General features: G+C 38.2%; 1 protein-coding gene across 2 annotated transcripts in view; it reads right to left on the reverse strand.

Annotated features, from left to right (window-relative positions):
- LOC143788704 (flavin-containing monooxygenase 5-like) overlaps window positions 1-564 on the reverse strand; it is a 269,606-nt gene extending 269,042 nt beyond the window's left edge. For both annotated transcript variants that reach the window (XM_077278535.1, XM_077278537.1), the window contains exon 1: window positions 350-564. The gene's annotated coding sequence lies outside the window, so the exon portion shown is untranslated. The remainder of the gene's footprint in view (window positions 1-349) is intronic.
- Window positions 565-17,851: the final 17,287 nt, after the last annotated feature.

The raw sequence follows: 17,851 nt of genomic DNA on the forward strand, positions 1-17,851 counted from the left end.
CGAGTATATACGTTAGGTGAAAACAGGCTTTGTCTCAAAGGGGTTAGCATGAAAGAAAGTCTTAACAGCAGACCACAAGAGAACTGTTCCGTACACTCAAGGTTGAATCATACATTCACACTTCAGTCATATGCTAGAAATATAACAAGCCCATAACAGCAGCACAGGAAGGTATCCAATACAATATACAATTTAAGTATCACTAGGATATTCTACAATTCTTTGCCAAACAATGTGGGATGGTCGTGTAAAAAAAAACACTTTGACTATAGCATACTCAGAACCTGGTCTGCAGAATGTGAGACAAGTGGAGACACAGAGAGAGTTTGTAAGAAGATAAGGTTCTTACCTTTCACAGGTGATTCGGTCTGTATGTCCCCTGACCCTCAATCTGCGATTGACCGATTTCAGATATTGCAGTCTTTGCTTTGACCAGCCCACCCAGGGATGCCAAAAAGTTAGGTTGGTCTCAAGTAGACCATAATGTATATTGGATGGTTGTCAAATGTTAGAATGCTCGAGCAGATGGATTCACACAGAGAAAATCTGTATCAGAAAGCCATAACCTTTATTCCACAGGTGCTTGTTATATATCCTTTAGGATGGGCGTATACATCTTTATTACGTGCATGCTATCATCGAGACATTTTGTTACAAGTGAAAACAATATCATCTATCATTGTGACATTTGACTAAAGGCAAAAGCAAACAGATGTTGATCATATGAAATTTACACAGTCAGTTAATCTCATCATGATCCGGCTTGTGAATCTTTATTTATAAACAGCATATGACGCTGCGCTTGAGGGTATGTGCTGACACAAAAATATTTACAATGATGCAAGTAGTCTCACAAAACTTGTGAGATTAATAAAGGTGCAGTTCCTTTAAATATAGCTTAATCACTACATTTGTGTATAGAATCTCAATTGTGTAAAATAATTGTGGAGCGCCCCCAGACGCAGGGCCGCGGGGTACTCGGTACCGGGCCTCTCTGTCTCAGTTCTGGGGTTGTCACGGTGGCTAGACCCGGTCCGTGACCCTGCTAAGGGGCGTCCAATGAAAGATGTGATGATGGTGCGTGGTGCAGGTCGCGATGAATAACGAGGACACAGGGTTGCAGTCTCTTTACCTCTTTACTGAAGGCTTCAGGATCCTCAATACAGAGTACTGCTAACAGGGCTGGCTGAGACCGGCCGGTCCGAAGGCACATCCAGAGTTTCCTTTGCAGGTGGAAATCAGTGCCTACCTTCTAGCGCCTGTGTGTTGTAGTACCTCCCTGCTGAGCACCTCGGGATAGTCCTCACAACTGTTGTGTCTGTTTCTGATGTTCTTCTCTCTCACAACTTGTATCTATTCTGATGTTCTTTCTCCGTCCCCCAGATGATATGGATAGGACGCACCCGTATGACGGGTAGGCCTGGAGTTCTTCCGGGACCCTAGCATCGCCCCTCTCCCACAATTGCCCCCTATGTCTGCTTAGGTGATTTAGGTGAGACAGCCAACCTAAAATTAACTGTCCTGCCGCTGTTTGAAGTATTGCTTGGAGCCTAATACTTCCTCGGCGTTCCGGCCACCGGCTACGTGCCTCAGTAGGATGTTGCCTCGATCTTACGGCACGACTCCTACTGGCTTTATCTCCTTTTTGCTGCGATCTCGTTTCTCACTTCTCCTCAATAAACCTCGCTTCTTTTCCTTTCTTAGGATGCCACCGCATTCGAGTGAAGGCGCGGCTCCGTAACGTTCTGTTCTGTTCGCTAGGCCACTGTCAGGATCCCACCCTGACAGAGACCCCCCTGAATCTTCCCCTGCAACACCCTCTGCCACAGGATGTTGCCTGGATCCAACCCAGTCAGCTTCTGACTAACTTCCTATCCAGCCCCCAGTTTTACCAGATTGTGAGGAGTGGCCTAATACATAGAACCCTTTGCTCCCCCTGGTGGCCAAAATGTGAAGTATAAAGTGTGACTGTGATACCTGGTCAGGTGAACTCCTTAAGTGCCATCAGACGTACCATCACTCCCCTTAGCGGCGGAGCGCCAGTACTGCAACGACCGTGACTCTGGGGCGCTGCACTTGCAGGTGCAGTCCCTTTAAATGTAGTTAGATCTCTAAGTAGGATCGCTGAGATAGTGAATTAAAAAAACAGCAGATGCAGACATGCTTCAACCTGCATTTTCAGGTGGAAGAAAAAATATTTAAGAGAGAATACGATCAAACACTCACCCATGTAGTAATAGATCACGCTTGAGGATGTACAGGGTTAAATCACTTGAGGATATGTAGGGTTAAATCTCCTCACTGCAGGGAACCAGCAGTGCTGTCTGAGATGAGTTAGTAGCAGCAGGGTGGTGAGGGGAGCTGAGCAGAGCCAGAAAGCCCCGGCCAGTGGCATCCCTGGTGTTGTGAACTCTGTTCTGGAACTCCCTCCTGTGGTCAGGAATGGTATTTCTGTGAGTTCTGTCCGTGGGTTCCCTCTGGTGGCTGAAAGTGGAGCTGCTGGTCTGGAGGTGGCTTCCTCAGCTGCATCGTTTAAGACTGGGCTGGTTCTTCTATTTAACTCTGCTCAGATCGTTACCTGATGCCAGTTGTCAATGTATCTGTACTGGTTCAGATCTCACTTGGATCTCCTGATGACCTGTCTACTTCAGCAGAAGCTAAGTCCCTGTTAAGCTCATTTGTTGTTCATTTGTGTGCTGAATATATTTCTGAGTACTTGCTAAGTTTTGTCCAGCTGGCTATCATGATATTGTCTCGCTAGCTGGAAGCTCTGGGTTGCAGAGTGGCACCTACCGCGCGTGGCTTTTTGTAGTTTTTTGTGCTGACCGCAAAGATCCCTTTATCTATCTTCTGTCTATTTAGTAAGTCGGGCCTCCTTTGCTGAAACCTGTCTCATTCCTATGTTTGTGCCTTCCTCTTAACTCACAGTCAATATATGTGGGGGGCTGCTCTTTTCCTTTGGGAAATTTCTCTGAGGCAAGGTGAGGGTATATTTCTCTTTAGGGGAAGTTACCTCTCAGGCTGTGAAGAGTCGTCTAGGCAGAGTCAGGTACGATCCACGGCTAATTCTAGTGTGTGTGATAATAGATTAGGAGTAGTAGAGCATCGGGTGGTTTTGTCAAACAATTTGACAGGTGGACACGCCCCTATCAAAGTGTATCAAAGTGTGTAACCCCACCCCTCCCTGTCTGCTGTCAGCAGCTGTGTGCCTGCTCCCCCTCCCTTTTTTATATAGTTTAATATTATTATCACAGTATTTGATGAAGTGAATATTATCCCAGTAATTGTTTTATATTAGATTAATGTGCTGTATTAAAGTTTACTCTTATTTGATAAGTTCCCTGTGCTCTCCCCTTTTGAAATAGTTTAATCTCGTCTATGTGAAATCCTGCAAGATTCACATGACATGTCAGTTTTGTGTCTTAGACTAGTATTAGATGCTTATATGTAACTATTTTGAGAATAAGGGCATTGTGTCTTAGAATAGCTGTCTATGTGAAATCAGGATTTCACATGACATGTCATTTGTGTCTTAGAATAGCTCACAGTGTTTATTATCCCAGTAATTGTTTTATATTAGCTGTTTATATGTTGTATTAAGATTACTCTTATTTGATAATCCGCTGATAGTTGGAGTGAGGCTGTGTTTCTGCAGTATTATCGGCTAGTGGTGTTCTCATTTATATGTGATTTATAATGGGCACATTATGTATGCGGCCATATTACAACACCCGCAAGTATGAAGCGTGGTGTTTTATACGTTTATAAAAAAAAGCAAAAGACACAGTATTGTAAAAACTGTGTTTCTGTTATCACAGTGTTTAATATTGTTAATACAGTGTTTATTACCCCAGTAATTGTTTTATATTAGATTTATGTGCTGTATTAGAGTTTACTCTTATTTGATAAACCGTTGATAGGGAGAATGAGCCTGTGTTTCTGTTATCACAGTGTTTAATATTGTTAATACAGTGTTTATTATCCCAGTAATTGTTTTATATTAGATTAATGTGCTGTATTAAAGTTTACTCTTATTTGATAAGCTCCCTGTGCTATCCCCTTTTGAAATAGTTTAATATTGTTAATGTATTAGATGCTTATATGTAACTGTTTTGAGAATAAGGGCATTGTGTCTTAGAATAGCTCACTCCTCTATGTGAAATCCTGCAAGATTCACATGACATGTCATGGCTGCTGTCAGCAGCTGTGTGCCTGCTCCCCCTCCCTTTTTGATATAGCTTAATTTGTTAATACAGTGAATATTATCCCAGTAATTGTTTTTTATATTAGATTTATGTGGTGCATTAAAGTTTACTCTTATTTGATAAACCGATGATAGGGAGAATGAGCCTGTGTTTCTGTTATCACAGTGTTTAATATTGTTAATACAGTGTTTATTACCCCAGTAATTGTTTTATATTAGATTTATGTGCTGTATTCAAGTTTACTCTTATTTGATAAACCGATGATAGGGGTGCGAGTTTGTGGGCATGTTATGTATATTCTGTGTTTATGCATCATTATTTCATACTGTGATTCTCATTTTATGAGCTTTATAACACATCAGACTGATTTACGGACATATTATGTATAATTATTAGTTAATTGGACAGTCATTTATCAGTTTTTCATACGTATCACAGAAAGATTTTAGTTTGATCTGATTTAAAATCATATAGTTCAGCGATAATGTCAGGTGTTGGACAGTCATTTATCAGTTTTTCATACGTATCACAGAAAGATTTAGCTTGATCTGTGCGAGTTTGTTGGCATATTATGTATATTCTGTGTTTATGCATCATTATTTCATACTGTGATTCTCATTTTATGAGTTTTATAACAGATCAGACTGATTTATGGACATATTATGTATAATTATTTTAGAATGAAGCAGGCCCAGAGACGCCCCCAACCTGTACAGTTAATGTTCAGTGTTAGTGTGATACAGCATTGTGTTATTATTCCAGGCTGTAACATTTCTATTCCCACAATTTCAACGACCTCTTGATTTTTATCAGAGTCGGTATTCACATATTATAATAATAATAATAATAACCATCGGTGATATTATGTATATCATGTGTTTTTGACAGGTATAAAACGGTTGTTTTATACATGACTGGTATATGAATATAAAAAGTAAAAATCATCACATGTACAATTAACATACATCATTACACTTCTTACAAAATAGATAATATGCAGTATATAGTTCAGTGATAATTGTTACAGTATTTTATTTTCCCGGTGTTACTTTTGTTCATGTATTACCGGATTCTTCTGCAGTTGTGATTCTTACCTTTTCTATATAAATATGGGTAAATGAATTGTCCAGTGCCAGCATAATTTTTCAGCGTGTCCAGGGGTTGTGTTTAACTATCCTTTTTGTTATGATCCTAGTGGCAAGGATCGCAAGTAGGACTAGCTAAGTAACTAAACCGACTACAAACTCTGGGGAAGTGGTAACTGAATTGACCGCAACCTGATCCTATCCGCAAACAACTATAGGCAGCCGTGGAACGTTACCTGAAAATCCTAGACGTCTCTTCACGGCCTGAGAAACTGACTATTCCTAGGGGGAACGAAAGTCCTCACTTGCCTCAGTGAAATGACCCCAAAGATATAGAATAGCCCCCCACAAATATTAACGGTGAGTTAAGGGGAAAGCACAAACGCAGAGATGAAATTAGATTTAGCAAATGAGGCCCGCTAACACTAGAAAGCAGAAAATAGAAAGGGAACTGTGCGGTCAATTAAAAACCCTATTCAAAATATCCACGCAGAGATCGCTCGAGCCCCCGCACCAACTAACGGTGCGGGGGAAGCAACTCTGTACCCCAGAGCAAACCAGCAGAAGAAATCACATATTAGCAAGCTGGACTAAACTCATAATACACAGAAATCATATTGCAGACGATGAGCAAAAAATAATTAAACAGAACTTAGCTTCTCCTGAAGAGACTGAAACCGAAGATAATCAGGAGTAATCAGAATAGCACTGAGTACATTGACAGCCGGCAACAAGTGGAAGTGAAACAGAGTTAAATAGGAAACTCTCAAGTGAATAACGAGGCAGCTGATCAGCCACAGACCCACAGGATAACAAACAAAGCCACCAGGGGGAGCCCAAAACAAAAGTCACACAATACCACCTGTGACCACAAGAGGGAGCCTGAAAACAGAGTTCACAACACCTTTTAGAGTGTCTAGTAGTTTTATATTCTTTGTCTGATATATTTCTACACAAAGCTTCAAAACTATTTTGTAATTTATAATGTATCACAGTAGTTTCATATGAAGTTACATCTTAGGCTCTGTTCAGACTATTGTAATATCTGTAGCTTAAAATAGAGCCAAATAGCTACTTTCAAATCCGGACATACACCATTGATTTTAATGGGGTCTAAGGGGATTCTATCAAGCTTTTCCACATAATAGTTATGGAAAGAATAATGCTACAGAATTGGCCGCTCCAGTTATAAAACAAAAATGATGAAAATTATCCTTGATGATAATGTGAAAAAGGCTTATGCAGTGGGTTTATGGATCTCTACAATAAACACCATGTGTAGAAATTTGGTTCTAGAACTTGTTGGATTAGTGAATATAATAACGTTTGGCATATTTTATAACATACAGCTAATGATTCATGCTTTTAACTTGTATGTAACTGGTTAATGTTACTAATACCCTCTAACATGGGGTCATGGTTCTGCATTTTCTGAAGAGTTGAGCTTCAGCTCCATCTTTCTTTAATTCTACATTATTTTATCACATATTAATTTCACAGCTGTCTGTGCTGGCTATTTGCACACAGACTTCTAGAATTCAATGTTTGTAGATTTTTCTGTCATGGAAAAAAACAAAAACAAAAAAAAAAAAACGTGTACAAAGTTAAAACATAATTAAAATAAAGAATAATGACCTAGCTGGTTGTTTGGGTGATATTGTAAAATCATTTATTGTTTCTACTACTTGGCAATTGTTACACTCAGTTATTTTTTTTTTTTTTTCTTCCCTTGGATTTTGTTAGTCATTACAATTATTTTTGCTCCCAAGATAGGGTTTTAGAGTCACCAAGTAACATAAACGTGCAGACTCCTGAATATTACAATTACAAAACATTCAAAGTTTGTTTCTCCACTTTTTGCAGATAATAAATCTTAATTTCTTTATAATTTGACTTTTAGTTATAGTTTGTTTCAGCTCTGTTGTTCTATGTATACCGTAAATTTAGCTTCCTTTCAGTGAATAATATAAGACAAATTATTTTTATTCAAAGACATCTAACTTATGTATACTTTTAAAGCTTTGTTACATTTCTATCCAGTCTACACCATGCTGTGTAACATAAATACATGTGGTCTTATAGTATGGTTTTTGGTTTCTCTTAACTGCCGCAAACAAAACATATAAGGTAGTACGGCACAAGATGTGAGCGTACCCGCAGCTCACTGAGCATTACCGCTGCATTCATGGCCACTTCTCTTTGCAGCTTCTGAATGTACACTATTCTCACCCATGGAGAGTTTTCCTTTAAAAATATGAATATTATTGAATATAATGTTTTACATATGTTACAGTATTTTATTTTCCATGCAAAAATCCATCTTTGTGCTGATGGAGGCATCAACATTTTGCCATTATAAGTTTATGGTTCTGTAAAGAGAGAGGGGAATTGCAGAACGGAGATGGAGGCAGTCACACACACAACACACAGAACACATGCACAACAAACACACATAACATACAGAACACACACAACACATGCAACACACACAACAAACATACACACACAACATACAGAACACACACAACACATGCAACACACACAACAAACATTCACACACAACATACAGAACACACACAACACATGCAACACACACAACAAACATACACACACAACATACAGAACACACACAACACATGCAACACACATAACAAACATACACACACAACATACAGAACACACACAACACATGCAACACACAACAAACATACACAACATACAGAACACACACAACACATGCAACACACACAACAAACATACACACACAACATACAGAACACACACAACACATGCAACACACACAACAAACACACAGAACACACACACAGAACACACACACACAAGAATCACAAACACACACAACACACACGTGCTGCTGAAGCCATTGCCAAGTCAACGTAGTGATTGACAAGTAGCTGCTATGATGCCTCCATCAGCACAAAGATGGATTTTTGCATGGAAAATAAAATACTGTAACATATGTAAAACATTATATTCAATAATATTCATATTTTTAAAGGAAAACTCTCCATGGGTGAGAATAGTGTACATTCAGAAGCTGCAAAGAGAAGTGGCCATGAGTGCAGCGGTAATGCTCAGTGAGCTGCGGGTACGCTCACATCTTGTGCCGTACTACCTTATATGTTTTGTTTGCGGCAGTTCAGAGAAACCAAAAACCATACTACAAGACCACATTATTTATGATACACAGCATGGTGTAGACTGGATAGAAATGTAACAAAGCTTTAAAAGTATACATAAGTTAGATGTCTTTGAATAAAAATAATTTGTCTTATATTATTCACTGAAAGGAAGCAAAATTTACGGTATACATAGAACGACAGAGCTGAAACAAACTATAACTAAAAGTCAAATTATAAAGAAATTAAGATTTATTATCTGCAAAAAGTGGAGAAACAAACTTTGAATGTTTTGTAATTGTAATATTCAGGAGTCTGCACGTTTATGTTACTTGGTGACTCTAAAACCCTATCTTAGGAGCAAAAATAATTGTAATGACTAACAAAATCCAAGAAAAAAATGATAACTGAGTGTAACAATTGCCAAGTAGTAGAAACAATAAATGATTTTACAATATCACCCAAACAACCAGCTAGGTCATTATTCTTTATTTTAATTATGTTTTAACTTTGTACACGTTTTTTTTTTTTTTTTCCATGACAATAAAATCTACAAACATTGAATTCAAGAAGTCTGTGTGCAAATAGCCAGCACAGACAGCTGTGAAATTAATATGTGATAAAATAATGTAGAATTAAAGAAAGATGGAGCTGAAGCTCAACTCTTCAGAAAATGCAGAACCATGACCCCATGTTAGAGGGTATTAGTAACATTAACCAGTTACATACAAGTTAAAAGCATGAATCATTAGCTGTATGTTATAAAATATGCCAAACGTTATTATATTCACTAATCCAACAAGTTCTAGAACCAAATTTCTACACATGGTGTTTATTGTAGAGATCCATAAACACACTGCATAAGCCTTTTTCACATTATCATCAAGGATAATTTTCATCATTTTTGTTTTATAACTGGAGCGGCCAATTCTGTAGCATTATTCTTTCCATAACTATTATGTGGAAAAGCTTGATAGAATCCCCTTAGACCCCATTAAAATCAATGGTGTATGTCCAGATTTGAAAGTAGCTATTTGGCTCTATTTTAAGCTACAGATATTACAATACTCTGAACAGAGCCTAAGATGTAACTTCATATGAAACTACTGTGATACATTATAAATTACAAAATAGTTTTGAAGCTTTGTGTAGAAATATATCAGACAAAGAATATAAAACTACTAGACACTCTAAAAGGATAGTTAAACACAACCCCTGGACACGCTGAAAAATTATGCTGGCACTGGACAATTCATTTACCCATATTTATATAGAAAAGGTAAGAATCACAACTGCAGAAGAATCCGGTAATACATGAACAAAAGTAACACCGGGAAAATAAAATACTGTAACAATTATCTCTGAACTATATACTGTATATTATCTATTTTGTAAGAAGTGTAATGATGTATGTTAATTGTACATGTGATGATTTTTACTTTTTATATTCATATACCAGTCATGTATAAAACAACCGTTTCATACCTGTCAAAAACACATGATATACATAATATCACCGATGGTTATTATTATTATTATATGTGAATACCGACTCTGATAAAAATCAAGAGGCCGTTGAAATTGTGGGAATAGAAATGTTACAGCCTGGAATAATAACACAATGCTGTACCACACTAACACTGAACATTATCTGTACAGGTTGGGGGCGTCTCTGGGCCTGCTTCATTCTAAAATAATTATACATAATATGTCCGTAAATCAGTCTGATCTGTTATAAAACTCATAAAATGAGAATCACAGTATGAAAAAATGATGCATAAACACAGAATATACATAATATGCCAACAAACTCGCACAGATCAAGCTAAATCTTTCTGTGATACGTATGAAAAACTGATAAATGACTGTCCAACACCTGACATTATCGCTGAACTATATGATTTTAAATCAGATCAAACTAAAATCTTTCTGTGATACGTATGAAAAAACTGATAAATGACTGTCCAATTAACTAATAATTATACATAATATGTCCGTAAATCAGTCTGATGTGTTATAAAGCTCATAAAATGAGAATCACAGTATGAAATAATAATGCATAAACACAGAATATACATAATATGCCAACAAACTCGCACAGATCAAGCTAAATCTTTCTGTGATATGTATGAAAAACTGATAAATGACTGTCCAACACCTGACATTATCGCTGAACTATGATTTTAAATCAGATCAAACTAAAATCTTTCTGTGATACGTATGAAACACTGATAAATGACTGTCCAATTAACTAATAATTATACATAATATGTCCGTAAATCAGTCTGATGTGTTATAAAGCTCATAAAATAAGAATCACAGTATGAAATAATGATGCATAAACACAGAATATACATAATATGCCAACAAACTCGCACAGATCAAGCTAAATCTTTCTGTGATCCGTATGAAAAACTGATAAATGACTGGCCAACACCTGACATTATCGCTGAACTATATGATTTTAAATCAGATCAAACTAAAATCTTTCTGTGATACGTATGAAAAAAACTGATAAATGACTGTCCAATTAACTAATAATTATACATAATATGTCCGTAAATCAGTCTGATGTGTTATAAAGCTCATAAAATGAGAATCACAGTATGAAATAATGATGCATAAACACAGAATATACATAATATGCCCACAAACTCGCACCCCTATCTGTTGTGAATTAGACTTTTTGGCTCCCTCTTGTGGTCACTAGTGATATGACTCTGGGATTGTCTTTCTTCAGTTGGGCACTCACCTGGGTCGTTAGTCCAGGGGTGTCGCTATATAAACTTCCTGGATCCTTAGTCCAGTGCCTGGCATCGTTGTTATCAGATCCTTCTGTTGCTCCTGTCTGCTGGTCCTGGCTCTTGCAAAATTAAGCTAAGTCCTGCTTCTTTGTTTTTTGAGCTACTTGCTTTGCTTCTATTTTTGTCCAGCTTGTACTAAATGTGATTTCTGACTTTGCTGGAAGCTCTAGGGGGCTGGTGTTCTCCCCCCGGCCGTTAGACGGTTTGGGGGTTCTTGAATATCCAGCGTGGATATTTTAATAGGGTTTTTGCTGACCATATAAGTCATCTTACTATATTCTGCTATTAGCTAGTGGGCCTCTCTTTGCTAAATACCTTGCTCATTCTTATGTTTGTCTTTTCCTCTTACCTCACCGTTATTATTTGTTGGGGGCTTGTATCCAACTTTTGGGGTCTTTTCTCTGGAGGCAAGAAAGGTCTATCTTTTCCCTTCTAGGGTTAGTTAGTTCTCCGGCTGGCGCGAGACGTCTAGAACCAACGTAGGCACGTTCCCCGGCTACTTCTATTTGTGGTGCTAGGATTAGATATATGGTCAGCCCAGTTACCACTGCCCTATGAGCTGGTTTTTTGTGTTTGCAGACTTGGTATTTATTCCTGAGACCATCTGCCATTGGGGTCATAACACCTATCATCGGTTTATCAAATAAGAGTAAACTTTAATACATCACATAAATCTAATATAAAACAATTACTGGGGTAATAAACACTGTATTAACAATATTAAACACTGTGATAACAGAAACACAGGCTCATTCTCCCTATCATCGGTTTATCAAATAAGAGTAAACTTTAATACACCACATAAATCTAATATAAAAAACAATTACTGGGATAATATTCACTGTATTAACAAATTAAGCTATATCAAAAAGGGAGGGGGAGCAGGCACACAGCTGCTGACAGCAGCCATGACATGTCATGTGAATCTTGCAGGATTTCACATAGAGGAGTGAGCTATTCTAAGACACAATGCCCTTATTCTCAAAATAGTTACATATAAGCATCTAATACATTAACAATATTAAACTATTTCAAAAGGGGATAGCACAGGGAGCTTATCAAATAAGAGTAAACTTTAATACAGCACATTAATCTAATATAAAACAATTACTGGGATAATAAACACTGTATTAACAATATTAAACACTGTGATAACAGAAACACAGGCTCATTCTCCCTATCATCGGTTTATCAAATAAGAGTAAACTCTAATACAGCACATAAATCTAATATAAAACAATTACTGGGGTAATAAACACTGTATTAACAATATTAAACACTGTGATAACAGAAACACTGGCTCATTCTCCCTATCATCGGTTTATCAAATAAGAGTAAACTTTAATACAGCACATAAATCTAATATAAAAAACAATTACTGGGATAATATTCACTGTATTAACAAATTAAGCTATATCAAAAAGGGAGGGGGAGCAGGCACACAGCTGCTGACAGCAGCCATGACATGTCATGTGAATCTTGCAGGATTTCACATAGAGGAGTGAGCTATTCTAAGACACAATGCCCTTATTCTCAAAACAGTTACATATAAGCATCTAATACATTAACAATATTAAACTATTTCAAAAGGGGAGAGCACAGGGAGCTTATCAAAGAAGAGTAAACTTTAATACAGCACATTAATCTAATATAAAACAATTACTGGGATAATAAACACTGTATTAACAATATTAAACACTGTGATAACAGAAACACAGGCTCATTCTCCCTATCAACGGTTTATCAAATAAGAGTAAACTTTAATACAGCACATAAATCTAATATAAAACAATTACTGGGGTAATAAACACTGTATTAACAATATTAAACACTGTGATAACAGAAACACAGTTTTTACAATACCGTGTCTTTTGCTTTTTTTTATAAACGTATAAAACACCACGCTTCATACTTGCGGGTGTTGTAATATGGCCGCATACATAATGTGCCCATTATAAATCACATATAAATGAGAACACCACTAGCCGATAATACTGCAGAAACACAGCCTCACTCCAACTATCAGCGGATTATCAAATAAAAGTAATCTTAATACAACATATAAACAGCTAATATAAAACAATTACTGGGATAATAAACACTGTGAGCTATTCTAAGACACAAATGACATGTCATGTGAAATCCTGATTTCACATAGACGAGTGAGCTATTCTAAGACACAATGCCCTTATTCTCAAAATAGTTACATATAAGCATCTAATACTATTCTAAGACACAAAACTGACATGTCATGTGAATCTTGCAGGATTTCACATAGACGAGATTAAACTATTTCAAAAGGGGAGAGCACAGGGAACTTATCAAATAAGAGTAAACTTTAATACAGCACATTAATCTAATATAAAACAATTACTGGGATAATATTCACTGCATCAAATACTGTGATAATAATATTAAACTATATCAAAAAGGGAGGGGGAGCAGGCACACAGCTGCTGACAGCAGACAGGGAGGGGTGGGGTTACACACTTTGATACACTTTGATAGGGGCGTGTCCACCTGTCAAATAGAGTTTGACAAAACCACCCGACGCTCTACTACTATTAGGGCTGCGGTCAGCAGAGCTCCCACTTCCCAGAGCTCGCTCTATTTTTGCAGTTTTTGACTATCAGGTCATTCCCGGTGCTCCTAACCACCAGGTCCAGCCATAACACCCTGGATACCAGCCGAGAAGAAAATAGCCGACAGTACTTTGCTAGCGTGTGACGTCACAGAGGCTACAGATATCCAAGAAGTATTGTTTCTCCTTTCGAAGATTGACATACTAAGCATGCTGAGATGAGGAGACTTAAAGTCGCAATGCTTCTCTGGGAAATATGCTAATTATGCAAATTGTTTCTTCAGAGAGGAAGAGAACTAGAACTCTAGTGCAACCTATTGGAAGGTAGCAATCCTACAAGTCATTGTCGACACTTTAACGAGCCTTGTCACATGACTTATGATACTAGCCAAAACAGAATCTCAATTTGCAGACACTGTGTTTCAGGGCACTTCCGCAAGGAGAAATGATACTTCTTGGATATCGGTCGGACTCCTCTATACAGCCAAACCAGATCTCCACTTTGCACTGGCGAAGGGCAGTACCCCGAAACACAGTGTCTGCAAATTGAGATTCTGGTTTGGCTATTATCCTAAGTCATGTGACAAGGCTCGTTAAAGTGTCGACATTGATTTGTAGGATTGCTACCTTCCAATAGGTGGCACTAGAGTTCTAGTTCTCTTCCTCTCTGAAGAGACAATTTGCATAAGAGGCTACAGAGCGGTGCTGGGATCAAAAAGGTGACCAATGTGTTTCAAAGAATCACGTCCTTCTTCCTCAGGGTAATTGCCTCCAATATGATCCCATCTTTATATACTGCCTGCACACAATCATTCCCACCCCCATGTCTCCCTGCCAGACACTGCAGGAATGTGTATCAGTGTTCATTGATGCAAACCTAATATTAGCTGTTCGGTGACAACTTATAAGCTATGAATGATTGACGAGCCTAGAACTAGTTAAAAAAGGTAGACTATTGTTCTATCGTCTAAATTGAATTTTTTTAAAAAATGTTATTAAAAATTTAAGAATACCATAGTGCAAAAATAAATAATGTACCAGAACAGAATAGGTGGGATTAAAGAAAACTGTGTTTAAAAACTGAACTTTATTATTAATTTATATTAAAAAATAAATAGATGTATTTTAATATTCCCTACTACTAGTTCTAGAATTAAAAATATAAAGGTTTATGAGTCTTGCTAAAGACTCATTGTTTCCTTTGTTTAAAAATCTAAAAACCGGAAAGATGAACAAACAAAAAACACCTCAGGGATAGCTTATAGAGGGGGGGGGGAGGCCTGATTCTGGACTTCAGAAAGATAAAAAAGAAAAAGGAAAAATGTCCTTGCACTTAACAGATAAAGGGTAGGCCCACTCCTAACTCCCTAAAAGGCGTAGAGTTCTAATTTATGGTTCAAGCCTTTGGGGGCTACACAGTCCAGGCTAAAAATCCATTGGGACTCAACCCTGGACATCTGTTTCAAAAAAATCATGCCCCTTGGATTATGTTGAACCTTTTGGATACCACAAAAATAAATGCCTTTAATGGATCTGTTGTGTCTTTCCTTAAAATGACGTGAGAGTGAATGTCCCATGTAGCCCTTTTGGATATTGGTTAGGTGTCCCTTAATGCGTATCATAAGTTGCCGTTTGGTGCGGCCTACATACAACTTCTTACATGGGCATTGAATTAGGTAAATAGCTCCTGTGGAGAAACGGGAAATACTTTCTAGAATGTTAAATTCCTTAGTGCCACTAGAATCTATGAAAGTCAGTTGACACATTTTATTTGAAAGAAGTGTGTACACAGCAGTAGCAGGCCCCACATGGTGTAAACCCCATATTGGAATGGGTGAGTGCTTTTGGGGTGCATGATGGTTTTCTTCTCGGTTGGTATCCAGAGACGCAACTGGCCGGAGCTTCCTGACTCTGCTCAGCTCCACCGCCACCCTGCTGCTACTAACTCTTCTCAGCTGGTTCCCTGTAGTCAGGAGATTTAACCCTGCAGATCCTCAAGTGATTTAACCCTGTACATCCTCAAGCGTGACTTATTACTACATGGGTGAGTGTTTGATCGTATGCACTCATATATTTTTTCCTTCCACCTGAAACTGCAGGTTGGAGTTGTCTGCATCTGCTATGTTTTTTTAATTCACTATCTCAGCGATCCTACTTAGGCTGGTTTCAGACTTGTGTTCGGCAGGGCTGAGGATGAAAGTCTTCTTCCTCCGTTAAGCCCTGCCCACTGCCACACCTCTTCCATCAGCTCCGCCTACGTCTGCATGCGTCCTGCGTACCCTATCTTTAACATTGGGTACGCAGGCCATGCGGATGTATGCGGATGCCTCCGCATGCGTCTTGTTGACGCTGCACTCACCTGCGTCGAACGCAACATGTTGCATTTTGAAGAGAAAGAGGCATGGCTGTGGAAGGGGCTTAATGGAGGAAGAAGGCTGCCATCCGCAACCCTGCCGAACGCTAGTGTGAAACTAGCCTTAGTGATCTAACTACATTTAAAGGGACCGCACCTTCAATCATTTTACACAATTTATAAGGCCCCTTTAACACATCAGTTGTTTGCCGTCAGTCACAATCCATTGGCTTGACGAATCGACGGATCCGTCGCAGATTGTGAAAAACTGATGCAACGGATCCGTTTTTTCAACGGATCTGACTAGCGGATCTGTCTACTTGGATTTTTAAAAAATCGGAGCATGCTCAGTTAAAAAAACAGAATCCGTTGCCGGATTCTGCCATTTGATGGATCCAACGCCCATAGGCTTCCATTCGAGCAAACGATTGATGGCAAAGGATCCATTGCGGTCCGTTTTTTCAACAGACACAAAAAACGTTACTTTGTCCATTGTCTCCGTCCGCAGGACAAACAATTTTCGACAGATCTGGCGAAAGACAGAATAAACGTGAGGCCATCCATCGCAATCCGTTACTAATACAAATCTTGGTCGCATCAATCGCTGGATCCGTTTTCTTTTCAAAATTTGATGGATTGTGACTGATAGCAAAAAACTGATGTGTGAAAGGGGCCTTAATGTCACGTTTTGTGAGACTACTTGCATCATTGCATATATTTTTGTATCAGCACATACCCTCAAGCGTGGCATCAGACACTGTTTATGATTTACCCTTTCCTATGACAGAAGTGGCACATTATCTGTCCTGATCCCAGCTGCTGAGGTTTTTTTTGTTGTTTTTTTTTGCTGGTGAGCGCCAGGTGTGAACCATCAACATTTTTATTAGAATCTCTTACTCATATTATCTGATATTTGTATTATCTGATCGCTCCCAGCACCAACACCCATATTAGCCTCCATTACCCTACGCTCACACTTGCGTACTGGGGCTTTGCGGAGGGCTGAGTACTTCCTCCGTTAATCCTCGCCCTCTTCCACACTTCTTCCGTTTAGGTCCGCCAACTTCTGCATGCGTCCTGCATACCTATCTTTAACATTGGGTACGCAGGACATCTGGATGTATGCGGATGTATACGGATGCATTGTTTTGACGCGCCCGCCGACCGCATGGGAACGCAACTTGTTGCGTTTTGTGCAGATGGCGGGCAGGTCAAAACAACGCATCCGCATACATCCGCATGTCCTGCGTACCAAATGTTAACCCCTTAGTGACGGAGCTAATTTGCAGCTTAATGACCGGGCCAATATTTACAATTCTGACCACTATCACTTTATGAGGTTATAACTCTGGAACACTTTAATGGATCCCACTGATTCTGAGACTCTTTTTTAGTGGCATATTGTACTTCATGTTAGTGGTAAAATTTATTCAATATTACTAGCGTTTATTTATGAAAAAAATGGAAATATGGCGAAAATTATTAAAATTTAGCAATTTTCAAACTTTTAATTTTTATGCCCTTAAATCAGAGATATGTCACACAAAATATTTAATAATTAACATTTCCCACATGTCTACTTTACATCAGCACAATTTTGGAAACAACATTATTTTTTGTTAGAAAGTTACAAGGGTTTAAAAGTTGACAAGCGATTTCTCATTTTTACAACAAAATTCACAA

Source organism: Ranitomeya variabilis, chromosome 8, assembly GCF_051348905.1.
Source record: "Ranitomeya variabilis isolate aRanVar5 chromosome 8, aRanVar5.hap1, whole genome shotgun sequence".
Lineage (NCBI taxonomy): Eukaryota > Metazoa > Chordata > Amphibia > Anura > Dendrobatidae > Ranitomeya > Ranitomeya variabilis.